We start from the raw sequence: 7,752 nt of genomic DNA on the forward strand, positions 1-7,752 counted from the left end.
TTAATAATTGTTTTGTAGATGCTAAATAATTAATTCATTACCTGCAGAATACCTGAAGGGTGTTCCCGGGGGTCAACCTCCCCTTCCCCCGCGGCCCAGTCCATGACCAGGCAACGCAGTGGATCAGGGCCTGATCAATCAGGCTGTTACTGCTGGCCACACGTAAGCTTACGTACGAACCACAGCCCGGCTGGTCTTCCCCACTATAATATTTATACAGTCTACTCTAAAACTCATTTAATGAATCCGAGCTTAACTCTGTACATCTATTAAGGAGATTATTATTAAAAGTAGAGGCTCCAAATGTGATGATTGCTCTTCCAGAGAGGCAGTCTCGGAGGCACCCAGGGAGGACCCAGGAGACCGTGTGGTGAATGCTCTTCCAGAGAGGCAGTCTCGGAGGCACCCAGGGAGGACCCAGGAGACCGTGTGGTGAATGCTCTTCCAGAGAAGCAGTCTTGGAGGCACCCAGGGAGGACCCAGGAGACCGTGTGGTGAATGCTCTTCCAGAGAGGCAGTCTTGGAGGCACCCGGGGAGGACCCAGGAGACCGTGTGGTGAATGCTCTTCCAGAGAGGCAGTCTTGGAGGCACTCAGGGAGGACCCAGGAGACCGTGTGGTGAATGCTCTTCCAGAGAGGCAGTCTTGGAGGCACCCAGGGAGGACCCAGGAGACCGTGTGGTGAATGTTCTTCCAGAGAGGCAGTCTTGGAGGCACCCAGGGAGGACCCAGGAGACCGTGTGGTGAATGCTCTTCCAGAGAGGCAGTCTTGGAGGCACCCAGGGAGGACCCAGGAGACCGTGTGGTGAATGCTCTTCCAGAGAGGCAGTCTTGGGGCACCCAGGGAGGACCTAGGAGGCCATGTGGTGAATGCTCTTCCAGAGAGGCAGTCTTGGAGGCACCCAGGGAGGACCCAGGAGACCGTGTGGTGAATGCTCTTCCAGAGAGGCAGTCTTGGAGGCACCCAGGGAGGACCCAGGAGACCGTGTGGTGAATGCTCTTCCAGAGAGGCAGTCTTGGAGGCACCCAGGGAGGACCCAGGAGACCGTGTGGTGAATGCTCTTCCAGAGAGGCAGTCTTGGAGGCACCCAGGGAGGACCCAGGAGACCGTGTGGTGAATGCTCTTCCAGAGAGGCAGTCTTGGAGGCACCCAGGGAGGACCCAGGAGACCGTGTGGTGAATGCTCTTCCAGAGAGGCAGTCTTGGAGCACCCAGGGAGGACCCAGGAGACCGTGTGGTGAATGCTCTTCCAGAGAGGCAGTCTTGGAGGCACCCAGGGAGGACCTAGGAGGTCGTCAGCCCACTCAGGAAGTTGAGTAAAACTTAATTTTCCTCAGTACTTCCCATGATTATTTAGTTGATTCAGATTTGAAATGTATTTCTTTACAAATACGAAAGGGGTTCAATATAACGAAGTGACATTGTTACCGGTGCGAGATTACTGTACAATATTTCTGGCAGGTACCAAAGACGGGAAAAAGTGGTTTAAAAAACATGGGGGCAAACATTTGTCTTTTTAAACCAGTTTGTAGGTATAATAATAATAATAATAATAATAATAATAATAATAATAATAATAATAATAATAATAATAATAATAATAATAATAATAATAATAATAATTATTATTATGAAGGCAAAGGGGACAAAAGAGAGTGAAAAAATTATAGGGGGATAAGTCTGTTGAGTATACCTGGTAAAGTGTATGGTAGAGTTATTATTGAAAGAATTAAGAGTAAGACGGAGAATAGGATAGCAGATGAACAAGGAGGCTTTAGGAAAGGTAGGGGGTGTGTGGACCTTTGTTTGCAATATTTCTGGTTTTTAGGGTGTTATTATTAACTAATACCCTGTGCATAATTTACCTTTGTGTACAATTTTGCTGATTTTTAGGGTGTTATTATTAACTAATACCCTGTGAATAATTTACCTTTGTGTGCAACATTGCTGGTTTTTAGGTTGTTATTATTAATTAATACCCTGTGAATAATTTACCTTTCTGTATAATATTGCTGGTTTTAGGGTGTTTAGGAGTTGACCTTCTACTAGGCAACAACGTTGTGGGACTCCTCAAAAGTGAGGAATGTTTGGTTTTGCAGGACCCTGCTTTACAAGGTGGTAATGACCTAATTGGAGCAATGGTGCCTGAAAATTTTTCAGGGTGCTCTAGGACTAAACAGGGGAACAAGGCAGGAGCTGTGCCTCCCTGTAACCCTTCTGCACACTGTGGTGATGGTTTGGGCCTGGGGAGCCTGTTCATTGAGTCTGACCTGCAGGAGACTCTGAGCAGTGATGAACCGGCTAAATCGGAACTCAGTTGAAGTGGTCTTGGTGCTGATGTGGGAAAAAATCCCCTGACTCTGCAGCAGCTGAGTGAGGCCCAGGAAGGTTGTGACCTCCGGAACGCTATTCATTTATCAGCTGTTGCGGAGGATGTGGTTCCCAAATTTACCAAGTGTTTATTTTGCAGAGTTGATCAAATGAGCAAAACTCTTTTTAAGAGGACCTGTGCTTACGTGGCCGCAGCAGAACTATTAAAGTGTCTTTGTCAGTATTTTTTACAGATTTTGGAGGAACGACATTTAAGTGTTCAGAGGGGAGGGCTGATTAACCTAACCAGTGTTTATTAATAAATTCTTCTAACAGGTTACCAGTGGATATATCCTTTCTGAATAATTTTGTGTGTGTGGTTTTGAGATTTCTGGTGAAACATTTTTGTCTCTTAGGCTTTGCACAAATCACCCAGAAGTCATGTTTTATGAAATGTCATGTAGTTTTGAGAGGCCTACTTGAGGTTAAATTTACCAATGTATATCATCCTAGAAGTCAAAGAAAAGCACCATGGTTTTCCCAGTCTCTCAGGGCAATGCATGTTTGTTTTACCCAGTACCAAAAGGACTGGGAGGAGGGAATTCCTCTCCTTTTCATTACCATGTGGGGAAGCACTCTGGAATCATTAAGTCATGTGCTACGTGAGGATGGTGATGTTTCCCCCGTGGTGTTTTTTCTCAGTTTCAGAAAATGCTGGGCTAAGATGAGGTCGATGGCACTACTGCACCAGTCTGCCAGTCCGCCCAAGATGACGTGGGACCATGAGGTGGTGCGACACATTCTGGAAGTTGGAGAGATGGGATTGGCATTGGAGCCGGGTCCTGGGAAGGCTATGATGGAACTGTGTGGTGACTTCAAAATGATGGTGGATAAGGTCCCTGAGAAAGATAATGTAAGCAGGGAAATTGTAAGAGATTGTGGAAGATTTGGATCTTCTGAAAGATGGGTTGTAGTGTTGGCTCAGCCATGGTGCACCTTAGTGAAAGAGTTTTGGGATGCTGAAAAATGGGGCCGTGTTAACCTCCATGAGGAAGAGGTTTCGGAATCTGTGAAACGTCAGCAGGCCTGGCATGATGTAAGCTGGGGTGAAATAGGTTCCTTGAAGGAAGGGAAGTGTTTATTTCTAGAGACTGTGCTTGTATCCAGCGAGAGTCGATGGACATTGTCTTTTACTGGTCTCACACTAGGTGATACCTTGAAAATGTGCACTGACTGCCGCCAGGTACATGAACTACATGCAAAGTGTGTGAATGAACCGCGGGGGGATCATCTGATCCCCATGACTATGTGTGCCAAGGACACACCCACATTTGTAACTTTAATATCTCTGTACATGAACCTTTTGTATGTCATTAACCCTCAAGATCTTTTATGTATAATCCTGAGTTACCCACCCTGGGTTTTGCAAAAATGATACAGAGGTTGGGTCAGTCTTGTTGCAGGGTAGAGCAGGAGAAGTAATGCCACTCGGCTGCTTCTCAGCAAAAAGTAACAGGCACCAAAGAAGTTATACCACCATAGAAAAGGAGGTTTTTGCTTTATTGTTGGCAGTGCAACATTTTAAGGTGTATATATCATCATCAGTTCACCCTATAACTGTGTATAGTGACCATAATCCCTTACGTTTCCTTCACTTAATGAGGAACCACAATCAGAGACTTATGAGGTGGGCCTTGTTTCTCCAACCTCTTAATCTTGTGATTCATTATGTGAAGGGAGCGGAGAATGTGGTTGCTGTTGCCTTGTCTTGTGTTTAAAGTGCACGAAGTAGTGTATAGATCCCTTATCTATTCTTATTTTGCAGTGATTTGCAGTAGACGAGTAGATGGAACCCTGAACCACCCAAAGGAGAAGGGCATGGTGAGCTGGAGCTGGAGGTATCAGGATTCCGTAGTGTGTGTGTGTTTTGGAGGGTAGTCACATCAAGTGCCATGCCTAGGTAAGGTATGCTACTTTTTTTTTAGGTGTTGGCTGGAATGCCTCGCCTCTGTTTTATGTTGGTATAGGGACTGTTGGGCCTAACGTTTTAGTGAATGTGGGGCTGGCGGTGATGCCCTCCACTGTTTGGGTCATGTCTCTTGATCCGAGGTGTTTTGGTTCTCCAGGACTCTTTTCAATTTTTCCTTTTTGGATCACCGCTGGGGTGACTCCAGGGTCCTTGGAATGACATGTAGGTGTCGGCCTGGGAGGTCCACCTTTTGGGGGTCTTCAGTGATGACTCCAGGGTTTTACGGCCGCAGTCCCACCAACAAGATTTATGTTCCTATCCACCCCTTGTTTTTGGGGTCTGATATTTTTCCACTCTCCTGTGCTCTCCTGATTCTCGTAGAGGTGTGTCATGGGGAACCAGTTTTGTTTACAAAAAATTGCTGTGAGATGGGAGTGATAATGTGATGTTGCTTTCTAAGTAGAATTTAACATGTAAAATCTGTTTTCCTTTTCTTTGAACTCCTGGAAAATGTACTTACTGTTTAAAAGTTTTTTTTGTTGGCACATACAGTTTGGTTTGCCTTGCAACATACTGAACTTTGGTGTTACTTCATAAAACGGCATTCCTCAGGGGCACTTTTGTACAAAGTTAACTTGCTCGTTTATAAGTTTGCTTGATGTAATTTAGGTAAAATGCATCAACGCCAGTGCCTGGCCAGCGCTGTGTTGTGATGGTGCCTTTTCCTAACACAGTTGTCTAAGAGTGTGACTGTGGGCTCGTTTGACATAGAACTTGATCACTTTTATGTTCGGCGAGTTTCACATGTCTGCAATCTAGTACCTCAATTTGTTAATATTGCATATTTGTAGTACCAAAAGACCGTGATTGTATGGTGGTCATTCCCCAGTTATCATTTTGCCCGTTGCCTCAGACCTTAATGTGGGGTTTATTTTCTTTCTTTTTCCTTTTGCCTAGCGGTGTCTGTAGGGACCCCGCTAGCAGAGTGAGACCTATGGTCTGGGGGTGGGGGTGTTATGCAGGGTTCTGCATGACATTGTAATGTACATATAGTGGAGAAGTGTGCCATAATAGTATGAATGTTATAATTGTAAATAATAATTTTATAATTCATAATGTGCATTTGGGGGCACTGTAAAGTACTCTAAATGTAATTATAAAGAAATCCTGCTAGGTAGTTATTTTCCAACTGTGTTTGGGTACACGGGGTAAACGTGGCTTGGGGCAGTCACGGGAGTCAGCATGGTGTGGAGGCTGGCGTCGGAGGTGCTGTGTATTTAAGCTAAGTTTGTAGTTGTGCACTCCTTTTGTTTAGCTAACCCAAGCCATAGGCTCTTCTATGGCTTACCTGTATGTTCACCCAGGCTCTGACATGGTCAGGGTGCTGTGGGATGAGTGAGGAAATAAGAAATGAGGTTGGGAGTGGAGTAGAGTCGGCCTGGCACTGACTAGGCCTAGTGGTTATGCTTGCTGGACCTCCAGCCAGCTGTTTCTTGTGTACTGTCATTTGGGCGTTTAGGATTAAGGTGTTTCTAGAGTGTGTATATAGTGTTATGTTGAATAAATAGATATATTTTCCTAACTGCGATTTTTGCCTAGCCCTCTGTTAACCAACCCATTGAAGTAACACATACTGGTTTAGCACTTTCTGTTTTGACTGGGATAGCCCTGGGTGGCCCGTTTATGCTTGAGATGTGTGTAACTTTTACCTTTGCCCTTAGAGAAGACTCAAGCCCTCAGCTGTCCCACCTTTCTGCATAACATTTTGGTTGTTTAATATATTTATAGATGGGGTTGTAAGAGAAGTTAATGCGAGGGTCTTGGCAAGAGGTGTGGAGTTAAAAGATAAAGAATCACACATAAAGTGGGAGTTGTCACAGTTGCTCTTTGCTGATGACACTGTGCTCTTGGGAGATTCTGAAGAAAAGTTGCAGAGGTTGGTGGATGAATTTGGTAGGGTATGCAAAAGAAGAAAATTAAAAGTGAATACAGGAAAGAGTAAGGTTATGAGGATAAGAAAAAGATTAGGTGATGAAAGATTGGATATCAGATTGGAGGGAGAGAGTATGGAGGAGGTGAATGTATTCAGATATTTGGGAGTGGACGTGTCAGCGGATGGGTCTATGAAAGATGAGGTGAATCATAGAATTGATGAGGGGAAAAGGGTGAGCGGTGCACTTAGGTGTCTGTGGAGACAAAGAACTTTGTCCTTGGAGGCAAAGAGGGGAAGGTATGAGAGTATAGTTTTACCAACGCTCTTATATGGGTGTGAAGCATGGGTGATGAATGTTGCAGCAAGGAGAAGGCTGGAGGCAGTGGAGATGTCATGTCTGAGGGCAATGTGTGGTGTGAATATAATGCAGGGAATTCGTAGTTTGGAAGTTAGGAAGAGGTGCGGGATTACCAAAACTGTTGTCCTGAGGGCTGAGGAAGGGTTGTTGAGGTGGTTCGGACATGTAGAGAGAATGGAGCGAAACAGAATGACTTCAAGAGTGTATCAGTCTGTAGTGGAAGGAAGGCGGGGTAGGGGTCGACCTAGGAAAGGTTGGAGGGAGGGGGTAAAGGAGGTTTTGTGTGCGAGGGGCTTGGACTTCCAGCAGGCATGCGTGAGCGTGTTTGATAGGAGTGAATGGAGACAAATGGTTTTTAATACTTGACGTGCTGTTGGAGTGTGAGCAAAGTAACATTTATGAAGGGATTCAGGGAAACTGACAGGCCGGACTTGAGTCCTGGAGATGGGAAGTACAGTGCCTGCACTCTGAAGGAGGGGTGTTAATGTTGCAGTTTAAAAACTGTAGTGTAAAGCACCCTTCTGGCAAGACAGTGATGGAGTGAATGATGAAAGTTTTTCTTTTCCGGCCACCCTGCCTTGGTGGGAATCGGCCAGTATGTAAATAAAAATTAATAATAATAATAATAATAATAATAATAATAATAATAATAATAATAATAATAATAATAATAATAATAATAATAATAATAATATATCTTTATTTCTACAAGTAAGTACATGTACAAGGTATACTGAACATAGCTGACAACAATGATATACTACTATATAGAAAGCCGATTGTTATGCTGAGCATTTCAGTAAATTAGGTCAATTTTGTTCCAGGATGTGACCCACACCAGTCCACTAACACCCAGGTACCCATTTTACTGATGGGAAACATAGCTTGTGTAAAGAAACATACCCAATATTTCTATCCTCGCTGGGATTCGAACCCGGGCGTTCACCGTGTGAAGCGTGAGCCTTGAAAACTGAGAAGTAAAACATAGAAACAAGTTTGCTTTCCTGCTGAAAGTATTCATGGTGTCTGTGACGCAATGTGTTTATAGCGGCGGTAAATAAGTAATATTAGCACAAGATAGAGTATAACATCAACAATATCCTGAGTGACGTGAGTGTTATTTGACACCTTCTCTAAGTTGGTAAAACATTACTATTATTATTATTATTATAATCAAGGGGGA

This window comes from Cherax quadricarinatus, chromosome 85 (assembly GCF_038502225.1).
Source record: "Cherax quadricarinatus isolate ZL_2023a chromosome 85, ASM3850222v1, whole genome shotgun sequence".
Classification (NCBI taxonomy): domain Eukaryota; kingdom Metazoa; phylum Arthropoda; class Malacostraca; order Decapoda; family Parastacidae; genus Cherax; species Cherax quadricarinatus.